The 12683-nt window shown below is 42.2% G+C and overlaps 1 long non-coding RNA gene across 1 annotated transcript; it reads right to left on the bottom strand.

Annotated features, from left to right (window-relative positions):
- Nucleotides 1-3251: 3251 nt before the first annotated feature.
- Nucleotides 3252-7034, bottom strand: LOC116440531. Its single transcript, XR_004238660.1, has 2 exons — nt 6531-7034; nt 3252-6344 (listed from the first exon to the last, which is right to left on the bottom strand). It is a non-coding gene; the product is annotated as an uncharacterized LOC116440531 (long non-coding RNA).
- Nucleotides 7035-12683: the final 5649 nt, after the last annotated feature.

Below are 12683 nucleotides of genomic sequence, written 5' to 3'. Positions count from 1 at the left end.
CAGGGTAGCTTCCCAGCCATGAACTGTACCAGGTCCTCCTGGAACAGAAACATCCTGGCAGAGCATTGAGGGAAATCTGTGAGCAGCCAAAGCAGTGAGATTTTTCTCCAGTCTCCTAACAAATTCCAGTGCTCCCTGTGGTGCTGCTGGACTGTTCTGTGGCCCTAAAAAGCCCATCTCTGCCAAGGGCCTGAGCTTGGCCCACCACAGGTGCCAGAGCAAGAGGTGTAGCACTCAGGAGGCAGCTTCAGTGCTGTCTGTCAAAGCCTGCACAAAGGAGTCATTTTTGGGGAGAAGTTTTGGCATTACAGCTCTCCAGCATGACTCCAGCAGGTGCAGAAGGACTGACATGGGGAGAGAACTCAGTCTTGGGATTTAGCATTCAGACACTGCATTTGCACTTTCTTTACTGAATTTATTTTATCTGTTTTGTAGTGTACAAAGAGGATCTGTCAGTAAGGAGAGGAGTTTCCAAGGTGCATTGCCAAAGAGATGGCTGTGTTTGGGAACCACGAGATGCAAAGAGCTCATCCCCAGGCTTTCTTCATGTCAGTGACACAATTTTAATAAGGGGAACTTGTCTTCCTCCCCCAGCTTCTAACTAATCATGGAGGACTTATGATACTTCACAGGGCAGGAACAGTGAGCAAACTCACCTTAAGCATTAACTTAAAAGTAATTATTATTGGCTTCACATAAAGAGAAATGCTACAATCAGAGTAATTTTATTTATTTTTAAACTGAGAAACAGTAAATTTCCTGTGTTGATAGAAAAGTGCTGATGAACAAAAATGATAAAATCTTTTTTTGCAAGACTTTTATTTATTTGTTACTGGCAGCCTGATGTTGGTACATATCTTAATCAAGGCATTATTCTGTGCATTTTCTTTCATCCTTGAGCCCAAATGACATGTCCCTGGAAATAAACAATGCAGACAAAACAAGAGGGCACAATTCCATATTACACCTAGAATATCTGTCTTGTTTGGTGACTCCATGGGTGTTTCCCTACATGAGAAGAGATGTCTTTCATTGAATATTTAAATAAGAAAAACCATAAAGGAGTGTGTGTGAGATATTTATTCTTCAATAACAAACCAGAAAAATTTACAAAATACTTTGTCACCAAAAGAGACTTTTAAAATTATATGCCTGCTAATCTTGCTGTCTGTTTCAGTTTCCTTTTTGGGGGAAAACCAATGGGAAGCTTGTGGCAGGATAGTTACCCCCCTGAAATATTTAGCTTATGAGCCTAACTATTAGACAAAAGTGGCATCTGTGTGCAGACCAAAATGCCTGCAAAGTTCTTTAGATTTGTTCTAGTATTTGATACCAGTGTTTTGAAGATACATTAACTTGCCTACACTAGACGGGGAGAATTTCATTGGTATTAAGTAGGTTAGTTCCCAGTTTCCCTAAGGAAGTGACCAGAAAACTTACAGTTTCGTCCCAGATGCAAGGTACTTCAGGCATCTGTTTTTCAGCTTTCTTACATAGCATGTGCAGACAATCTCCACAAGAAAAAGTGAGAAGATAGGGTTTCTAAAGTACCCATTTTGCTGATAATCTCCAAATAATTTTTTCTTCATAATTTATCTGGTGATACAGCAGGTATAAAGCAGGTAGCTTGGGTGAGAGTTATTTAGACTGAGTCTTAGGTGAGAGAAAACTTTTGCGTTCAGAAGTATATGCCCCCCTTGCATTGCAGTCACAAAATCCAGTCTTGGCAGTGTGGGAATTCCTGGCCTCTGATTTCGGTTGTTTTTTTCTTTTTCCTGAACACCTATACAGAGATATTTATTAAAATAAGGAGAAGAGTTTTTCTCAAAAACTGCATGTGCACTCACTCTTTTTCTGTCTCCTCACTGTAGGTTTGCTGCTGTAGACTCTTTCCCCATCCTCATCCTGCCTGGTTTCCTGCTACGTGTTTAAAGAAACAGAATACATATCCTCATAAAATTAATATCAAGTCATTGCTTCAGAAGAAAGAACGTCACCACTTCAGTCAGCACGAAATACTTCCTTTTCCATCAAGAGGCCTGACTGAGACAGACATGTCTGACTTGGGATTCAGTGTTATCCAAGCAGATGTAGTTTTGACTTTAGGATGCTAAAAATAAGCTGGTGATAACCGGATAACTGCATATTTTGAAACAATTACTTCCTTGGATACAGAGAGACACAGTGTGTGTTCTTCTAACATCTGCACTTTTTCTTATTTGTGAGTACATGAAAACAGGAAAATAGTATGAAAGACCTGAAGTGGAATTTTTGTTGGATCACAGTTCTCCCAATGAACTTCCACTAGAAAGAAAATGACAGTTTTAATTGTGTTTCTTAGGCAAGTAATATACAATTCATTATTGTGTCATGCATCCTATGATTGTGAGATACTCTTTATTGCTCATTGTTATATCAGGCAACATTTCTCTCCTGCATACATCTGGTTTTATATAGTTCCTAGCAATGGAACAAAAACATAGCACATGCTTTGTGGCATCTCTTCACAGCTGAGTTTCCTTTGCTTGCTTTTTAGAGGGTACTTAGCATTTGCTTGGAACTTGATAGTTTTGAAGCAAGTCCTTATTTACAAGTGATGACATTAAAGATGAATAACACAAAGAGAATCAGTTCAGCAATATAATTTTGAAGTCAATCAAGAAACTCTTAGTAATTAATAGATACTTCATTTTAATCTCTTGCAACAGATGCATGTGCTTCTTTTGGCAGTTAACTGCTTTCAGGCACTAATTTCACACCATATGGGTGTCAGATTTCTGATCTCAACAACTGCTTAATTAATTGATGTTTTTATCTTTGAATGGGTTGTGTCTGCTCAGATCAAAAACCCAAGCATGCTATAAAATTGTAAATAGAGAGAGCTTTCCTTAGAGACTAATGCAGTATAACACTCAAAATTGGGATATGTTTATGGTTGATTTCACTTGAATATCATGTTGCTATAAGTGTGAGAAAGAGAGAGGAGACAGAAACCAAAGACAGTGCTGGAAAGCATGTAAGTAAAGTAATGCTAACCCCAAAATAATTAATCTCTCTCCCTAATAAAAGCAACTAAACAAAAGCAAAACCCAGAGATGATCTTGAAAGTGGTAGAAACAGACAAACAGAAACTTCAGATTTTCGGTTTTTCTCCAACAAATGGAGCTTAGCCTGGCATTTGGGGAACCTTACAATGTAAGGAAGGTGAATAGGCATAACAGAGGTGATAGGCACCATTTATTCACTATTTCTTAACACACAAGAGGGTACAGTATTTTAAATTTTGAGGCATAGTATTTAAAATAAAAGGAAGCAAGTAATTATTTTACTCAAAGCATAATTAACTCACTGTCACAGGATGTCATGGAAGCCAAGAGATATAAATGGATTCAAAATGGTAACAAAGAATTTTATAAAGAATAGGTCCATTGAAGAACATCAAAAAACAATAGCCCAGATGCAGCCTCTGACTCAAAAATTCTCTGAACTCTTGATTGTTTGCCTTACCCAAAGAAGGGTCATTCTCTCTTCTTTGCTTAGCCAACCTCAGCTGGCTAGTGTCAAAGTAAGGCTACCGAGCTGCATGGATTTGACTGGCCCCATCATGATACTTCCATTTTAAGAAGGAGATAATAAGAAAGCAGATTTAAAAAAAAATTCAGTATATCTCACCTCTGTCAGTTGTGTCCAACTATAATCACAAAGGGACAAAGAAAAATGTAAGGGTCTGGAGTGGGGAGGGCTGTCATTCTTTCATTTTACACAAACTCTGCATGTTCACAGCAAAGAAATATGAATTCCATCAAGAGAACCAGAACTATGCCTTGGACCCTGATTATTAGGAATTATTACAAATGTTTTGGGAAATGTTACATTCTTCCTTAAAAAAAAAAAGTTAATTATAACTGAAAAAATAAAAATATAATGTTGTTTCTTGTAGCTGTACCAGAAAGGCAATTCCCTGTTTCTGTGAGGAACATTGGGATTTCTTCTAAGTCAAGCATGTTTCTTACACCACAGTCTGAGGACAGTAAAATATAACTTGTGCTTTCAAGTATGGTTTTAGTTCAAGTTTGAAGGGGGTTTTCTGGATTCAGAGTCAGTTCTTGGTTGAACTCTATCAAAAACTTCAAGCCAATCCTCAGTATCACCTTCCCTCCCATTCCTGCCCAGGAATGTCCATCTCTGCTCACCTGCTGTGTTTCCATCCCATGCACCTGCAGGCTGCACTGCAGCCATGGCTGGCTAATAGCAAAAAACGTCTTGAGTTTAGCAGCCATATCCTGCTGGCTATAAACTCAGTCTTGCTCTTTGCCAACAGCTCCCCCTCACAGAGGAAAGGGGTCACTGAAAGCATCCTACACCATTTGGCTACTGTAATTTCTCCACTGGCTGGAATTCATGACCTTCCAGAGGTATCCCATTGCCAGTGGATGAGCCTTGCCTGAAGTAGGTAAAGCCCCGTAGTGCTGATGTTTGACACTGCTTGAAGGACTCACAGGATATTCTCAGTGTATCCTGAAAGTCAGGTCAGGAGTGACAGAGCCACAGCAGAACAGCATGGAGATAATCAGCTCACATCCTTGGACAGAGAAAAGGAATGGTGTCACCCTACACATGCAGTTTTCAGCTTCTCTTCTCCTGGAGATATGGTGTAGAAACATGGAAAATAACTTTTTCAATGGAAATGAATAACTCAAATGTAATTTTCCTTACAAAGTGCCACCAGAAGTTTGTGTGGGCCAAAAGGGTCTGTTAGGTCAACTATTCAGGCTCCTTAGTATGACCTCCTTTATGACTATATTGCCTAAATATTGCCTAAACTTTATGATCAATCAGGGGATCTTTATCACACAAGGAGTAGTATGAAAAATGAAAATGAAAATTTATTTGTGTTTGTGAGAAAAAGGAACATCCAAATGAAATGCCAGTTACTGTCACATACTCATTTACTCCAAATTATGCATGACTGACATTTGGTGAAGTCTGAACCCTTCAGGTTTGTGGTTTCATCTGTATTAGCTATCAGTAATGCAAAAAAAAAAAAAAAAAAAAAAAAAAAAAAAAAGCAGAAGTGTTTTCTTAAAGTAAGACTTTCTTACTGACACTTTTCAGTGAGAACCATACTCTGGCTGACAGAAGTCATGATTCACAGTTATTGGAAAGCACTAGAAATGCACTTGTATCTTCCTCTACTCTTTCTCCTGGAAGAATGCTTCTTTTATGGTTCTTACCAAGTCAAATGGCAGTAACTGGTCAGGTGCAGACGGCCGGCAGTTGTCATGCAAGCTGTAACTGGAAATCTAAAAATGCACCACCAAAACCTAATAATGAAACTGTGGGCTCAGACAACTGATGAAGCAGAAAGGGTGGGTGTGAGTTTCTAGCACAGGCTGCCTGCTGACATCAATCCATTTCCTGCTCACCTTACTCACATGAGAAGCACTACTGAGAACAGCTAAACCAATCATGTAAGCAAAACAACTTTTGGGTCTTCTACTTCTCTGCAGAGATCTGAACTGAAAGAAGCTGGCTGATGATTTTGTGTGCAAAGGTGCTTTCTGCCACACCTTACAGCATCTTACTCCTGTTTCCAGAAGTCTATTTCTTCCCCTTCATGTAGCTTTCCCCATCTCACTCTCTCTTTTACCCCTCTGTCTGCTGAGTATGAGTGGAACGGCGATTTCTGGCCCCCAAACTAATCAATGTGCCAAAACCAGGTGCTTGTATGCAGAGTAAGAAACTAAATACGATACAAATACTTAAAGGTGAAAAACAGGATTTAGAACAGCGAGAGTAGACATATATTGCAATGACTGCACAGGAAACATTAGTACACAGATCCAGCAAACACAGATGACTGATTGCGTTTGGCCTTTCGCTTGAACTTGTTCCAGACATACAGCTACACACATTCTGCTCAGTATCTCCGTATGGAATCTTAAAAAGGTACTGCAGAAATTGCAAAATTGGTGTCCAGTCTGATGCAATCTCTTCTAATCATTTTCCCACAGCCGTACATTGCAGTTTGTGTTTCCTGAGTCCCATGATCAAGTCTCCCCTTCCCCTTTTATCTTCATCTTGCTCCCCCTCACTTCCTTCTCCCATCTAACTCTTCTGCACCATTACCCTGTCCCACTCTTCTCCCAGACGCACAATCATCAGCGGGTGTAAATCAGCACTGGTACATCGATGTCAATGGGAGCGATGTCAGCTAAAACCCCGGCTGACGACTCTTGTTTGAAATGCAGAAATTCAGTCTTGCACCCCTGCCTCCTGTTGCGAACGCTCTTCCTGTGTGCTGGAAGTCTCTGCTTGGCACAGCCCCTCCTTGCTACTTCATCCTGTTAAAGCATGAACCGTTCCCAGGGCAATCTCTCATGGCAAGTGAGGTGCTGCGGCAAGAAGGACCTGACATCCCCGCAAGAGTAACTTTGTGTTGCGGTAACGCTGCTGCTAAGGAGCAGCGATGCCTCGGGCTGCTGTTCTGCAGTGGCAGGGTGGCTCTGTGAGGGACTTTAAACTCTCACCTCTGCTCAGTACGGTGCCCAAGCTCTCAAGATCGCTGCTAGTCTTCCCATGATTTTCCAAGTCCCTAGCAGCCCAAACGCATGCGCATCAAACACTGATTGCAGGCTGGCAGTCTTGTCATGTTAAGAAAACCATGGCTTAGGTCCAAGCTACAGTGTTTTCCTTTCTGTGGGATGATCAAAGGGCTCTAAACAAAGGCACGGAGAAGGTCTCCCAAACAAGTTTCTGCAGTGATTGCACTGAGGTTGCAGACAATGGGCAAAGTACAGTAAAGTCAGTGAAAGTGAGAAAGGACCGGCAGGGAACGCGACCATTTCAGCTGACTGAGAAGCCACTGAGCTAATGCAAAGGTGATTTAGTTACTTGTAACTAGCCCCCTCTGATTTCTGATTAACTCAGTGACACGCCTCAGCAAGAGAGTTTGGGCTAGCCTGTTTCGTTTTGATCTTTTTATCTCTTTTACCTTATGACACTATTGTTCCAGACTGCATTCCCGGAGAGACACCTCTCGCTCCACCCCCCGCAGCCTTTGTAAGAAGAGTGGTGGATCCAAGGGTGTTGGAAAAGCCTGCGGCATTGTTTTGCTGTCATGCAAACCTGGCTGCATTATCATTATTATCATAGACTGACATCTTTCATTGCCTTTTCTGTTTTCCAAGACAAAAGAGCCAGCTGAGACTGGAACAAAGGAGAATACAGGGAAAAGGAGAGAATATGTCAAGCAAGAATAGTTTGGAAATGGCCAAAAGTGGAAAAGGAAGTCTAATTCTAGCCTCATCCAGGGGAAAAAAAGGTTTTTTTGAGAAATGTAAACAAATCAGGAAATCCTGGCACTTACTCCAGTTCCGATTTGGCGAAACACACCAGCCCTTTCCCTATGTATGAGCTGCTGTTTGTGAATGAAATCCAGATTAGGTTATTCATTGAGCCCTGCCAGTCTCACAGTTTCCAGGTTTCCTTTTGCTTATGGCATAGCTTAAATCTTAAAATAATAATAATAAAAAAACATATGCATGTTATTAACTCTCCATATTCAAATGGAAATACAATGCTATCATAAATCTCTATTTTTTTTCTGATGTAAATTCCTCTCTTCAGCATGAAGCTGCAGGAAAGCCATTGTATCTGCACAATCTAAACTTGAAAGGGAATTTTTGTTAAACTAGTTATGATAGGGGAAACATGTTTTTCACTGAGTTGAAAGATTAAAGTTGGCCATAAAAAGGGGTGGAGGGGCTGGAGGAGGATTATTGGTTGCTCAACTAGTGATTAGATACAGGACTTCAAGGACAAATTAAGGAGCACAAAAAGAAAGATTTCTAAAGATAAGTGAAACCAGTTCCAATAATATCAAATAAAAGATGCCTTGTTTATCATTGTTTTTAATCTCCCCCAGTTCTATTCTACCTCTATTAGTCTAATTAGACAAAGAGAGTGTAAACCCCAAAAGAGACAACCAATCTTTTGTAGACCTTGAAGTCTGCCCAGTGTATCTGTCTCCCAACTTGCCCTTCTTTTGCCTGTCTCTCAGCGTGGGTAATTTCCCTCTCTTGTGATTCCAGCTTAAACGGCTTCTTTGTAACATTTTTTTCTCCTCTTGATTTTGTTTTTGATTTCTTACAGAAAGAGGTCTCTGGTTGCCAAAATTCCCTTTTTCCTGATTCAGAACAGTTTCTGTTTCATTAACGCTGTCTGGTTGGGGGGGCGGGGGGGAGCGGGAGGGGGGGGAGCAGGAAGAAGAAAGGGGATTGAATGTGGTTGTTCTTATGTCAGGCAGGGTTTATCTGCGCTGCAGTAGGGGACTTTTGGGGGTTAAGCTGAAGGATGCATCAGAAGCCATAAAAATAAATGGCCTAAATGGCAAAACCAGTGTACCTTGCCCATGGAGACATGAGAAAAATAGTTTCATGAATGCCAGGTGGTAGCAATGATGAGCTCTTATTTGTCAGCACAATGAATTGCAAGGAGTCAGGGAAAAAAACCCACATCTACACTGACTGATTCGGGACTTATGGGTGGCTTTGCCTGAGGACTGAGGAAGCCAGGAGCAATTTCAACCCTGCTCTGAGGTGGGCATGCATGGAAAGATGCAACTGAGATGTTGCTTCTGTGGCTGGCATGCTCTCAGTCAATTTCTTGTGAAATCCAAATGTTGGAAGAGCTGCTTGAAAGGCTGAAGAGCTGGAGCAGTTCTGGTGTCCAGCAAGAGCCTTGCTTGCATATCTATTTCTCTCATGAATGAGAGAGAAAATATGGGGAAGATAGTATTTGCGCAATCATCTTTTCTCCACAAAAATGATTGCATCTTCCAGCAGATAATCAATGGCTGTGAGCCATCCTGAGCTAAAATCAGTGAAAGCACAGCATCTTCATTTTACTGTGATATTACCATAGCATCTTGAGCGTTTTTCCCTTATGGAAGCTGGACTTTACTGGGATTTATATGGTGGTAAAACTAAAGTGACAGTGTCTGATTTTGGTTTCTTTTTTTTCAGGTAGATGTATTTTTTTAGGGGTAAGAGCTAGAGCTAGCTCCATTTAAAAGTGACATGGCCTAAAATAAAATCTTTCAAAGTCTCTCTAATTTTACTTTTCTGACAGTTTTTTTCAAATACTTACATTTTCTTAGCACAAATATTTCTGTTGCCAAAAACTGGAAAATGTTGCTTCCCATTCAAATTTCCCTAAATTAAAAACAAACAAACAAAAAGCCATGAAGTGGTTGGTGTTTTATGTTCCCTGTTGGTTTAAACCTGTTTCATTTTTTCATTTAGAGACTGACTATGGTTCAGAGTTCAGGACAAATGGGGGTTACAGCTGCTGCATCAGACATAGTCCTCCAGGCTGTGAAAAGTTGGTCCTTTCCGTATGGTTTGACAACAACCTGGTCCCACAAAGGCTGCAGCTGAAGGTGTGCTCTTCCTCCCTCTCTGAAGAGTGCTGCTCACAGCAAGTGGGAGGTGGGAAGGAGCAGATGAAGGTGGGCTGAGACCAGGGAGGGCTCACAGCATGCCATCATGCTGGTGCCTGGAGTTCCCAGCTGATCTCCTGATTCCCAGCCATGCAAGCCATGGGGACTGCCAATTGGATAAAGGAGTGCTTATTTAGGGTTATCACTTTGGGGACCATTTCTTGCAGGATTACTACTGCATTTCAGTAGAGGTAGGTTCCCAACTTCTTTCATGTCAGCAGAGGGCTTTTCATCGCCTGCAGAGTCAGTAGCTGTCAGTCAACTGGCCTGAGCATGACACTGTAAATGCATTTCTACATCCAACACACACATTTGTAGAACCTGTAAAAATGGATAAAAAATGCACTTTTTTTTTTGTTTATTTTACTGCTATCAGGGCTATAAAAACTAACTTTTTTTCATGCCAGGGCATGGTTAATCATGAATAAAAAAATCTGGAAAGAAATTATGTTGCAGACCCATCTCTGAATGCTTTCTGTTGGTCAGGGAAAAAAGAAATTAAAAAAAAAAATCCAGCACATGTGTCTGAGCACTCAGAGGAGAGCTTGCAAAAGCTGTAGATGGTACATCTCTGTTACCCTGTCAAGGGAAAACTGCAGAAGCAGTGCTATTAATGTCAGGCTGTTTCTGTAGCCTGCATAGTGCTGTATTCTCCAGCACAGAAAAGAAGGGAAACAGGTGCTCCATCTCCTCAGCATCTGGTTTGGATGACCACAATACTCCAAACACCTGCACTTTGCACTCCCGCCAAGCCTTGCCTGCTATTGTATTAAGCAGGACTGTCTGCCTATAGCAATAAAAGACATTGTTTATCAGTTGTACCAGAGGAACATGGGTTGTGAGGAGGAGACAGAACAAACAAACCTGGGGGGAAAGAATCCTAATAGGAGAGAAAATCTGTTCTGTAGTTCGAATGCTTTTGACTGTTAAAGGTTGGGGGGGGGGGGGGGGGTGCTTGGTTTTGTTTTTTTGCAGAGGCTGGAAAAGGGAGATCAGCTTTTCAGCAGGTTTTCCTGTCTGAACAGATAGTTGGCACTTGTGTTAAGAGGGTAATACCTTTTTAGTATCAGGTATCAGGTTTTAGAGCTTGAAGAGGAACTGCAGTTTCACATTTTAATACAGAATTGTTTTTACAGACTGTGCTGGGTTTTATCTCTGTAGCTCTGACTATAAACATGATGATTCACATCTTACTAAGGATGGATTTAGGGCTATTTAGGATTTAAACTGAAACTTTGCCCAGAACCTTAGATACTGAAGTTTATTCTATTTTAGGTTTCTTCTTCAGGGCTGGCAAAGCCATCTCCCTGGATGTGAAACAACCAAGACATTCAGAAAACCAAGTCGGGGCAGCACATTTCAGAGGTTGCTGCAGCGTGAGCCGTACCAGTGAAGTCACTGGTATCGCTTACGTCCTTAAAATCGTGCACAGATTTTAGGACCTTTTAAAGATGACAAATAACTTGTTTCCAAAGAAAAGAATTGCTGCTGAATTGCTCAGCCTCGATTCTGTTCCGGATACCTGTAATAGTCTTATTTCCTGCCCTTGAGAAAGGTGCTTAATTTAGGGGTCTTTTCCTTTTCCCTCCGTGCAAAGCCGGGATGGCAGCTACCTCCTATGTGGGCTTTTTAATGGGAGGCGCACGCAGCTCCTCAGGGAGACGCGCTCCTGGGAGAGGCAGGCCCTGCTGCCGTGGCGAGAGGTGCGGCAGCAGCCGCCCCTGGCTGTGCGGCGGGAGGGCCGGGGTGGCCAGCGCAGCCCCGGGGCAGTGGCCGGAGCCCGGCGCGGGCCGGTCCCTTGGCCGTGAGCCCCAACTAGCGACGGCCGGCGGAACGGCAGCGCCGGCGCCGTCCGGCTGCAGGGGGGCATTTGGGTGGGGAAAAAGCTTAAAAACCGTGCCTTGGCCCCTTGGACACTGGCCGGGAAATGTCTGTGGCATTGGACTTACGTGCCAGTGTGCGTTCGCAGCCCTGAAAGCCAACGGCGTCCTGCGCTGCATCCGAAGCAGTGCGGCCAGCTGGGCGAGAGAGGGAATTCTGCCCCTCTGCTCCACGCTGGTGAGACCCAGAGTGCTGCGTCCAGCTCTAGGAACCCAGCATAAGAAGGACGTGGACTTGCTGGAGCACGTCCAGAGGAGAGACAAGAAGACGATCAGAGGGCTGGAGCACCTCTGCTTTAAAGATGGGCTGAGAGATCTGGGGTTGTTCAGCCTGAAGAAATGAAGGCTCCAGGAAGACCTTAGAGCGCCTTCCAGTACTTAAAGGGGACTTAACGGAAAGATAGGGTCACACTTTTTTAGCAGGCTCTGAAGAGATAGGACGAGGTATAATGGTTAAACTGAAAGGAAATAGATTTAGAGTAGACATTAGGAAGATTTTTTTTACAATGAGGATGGTTAAACACATGAACACGTTGCCCAGAGAGGTGGTGGATGCACTATTCGTGGGAGCATTCAAGTCCAGATTGGACAGGTCTTTGAGAAACCTGGCCAAGTTGAAGATGTCCCTACTCACTTCAAGGGTGTTTGATTAGATCACCTTAAAATAATCCTCCCAGCCTAAACTATTCTATGATTCTATGAAGATTAATACCTTTTCTCTCATCTTTTTGAAAACTGTTTCAGGATGGCAGAGAAGTTGACACTTGAGAAGTATGGCTTTGTCGAGAAAAATCTCTCCTCTGACTGGCATTAGGAGTACTTTGCTGACAGAAAATTCTTTCATGGAGTTTTGGCTATGACGATATAAACAGGTAAAGAAAATCTGACAGTGCTTATGCAAAAAATAGAGTGCTTAAGTACTCAGCTCAAGAACATAAAGGGACACCTGCAGGACAACATATGGAGCACTGGATTTTGTTAGATAACAGCTCTTCTTTTTTTTCTCTGCAATGATCCATCTAACTTCCCAATTTACTACATCTCACACATAAATGCCAGTGTTTAAGATCCACAGCTATGGTGGAATCATGGTGTGGGACATAAAGTTGAAACAGACTGAAACATAGAGTGGGAAAATAGGAATAGATGGGAGCTGTCATTATACTAGTCAAAGGGTTGGTATATAGCATGTGCACTCATCCACTGCTGTGCTCCATGGATATGGTTAAAGGGAGAAACTCCTTCTCAGAGAACTTCGTTGTTGCTACCCTAGTGAAATTGCATGAGAAAGAAAGTACTTG

The sequence above is a fragment of the Corvus moneduloides genome, chromosome 3 (genome assembly GCF_009650955.1).
Source record: "Corvus moneduloides isolate bCorMon1 chromosome 3, bCorMon1.pri, whole genome shotgun sequence".
NCBI classification, from domain to species: domain Eukaryota; kingdom Metazoa; phylum Chordata; class Aves; order Passeriformes; family Corvidae; genus Corvus; species Corvus moneduloides.
Note: the sequence above shows the minus strand (reverse complement) of the source record. Positions and strands in the feature narration are given on the sequence as shown.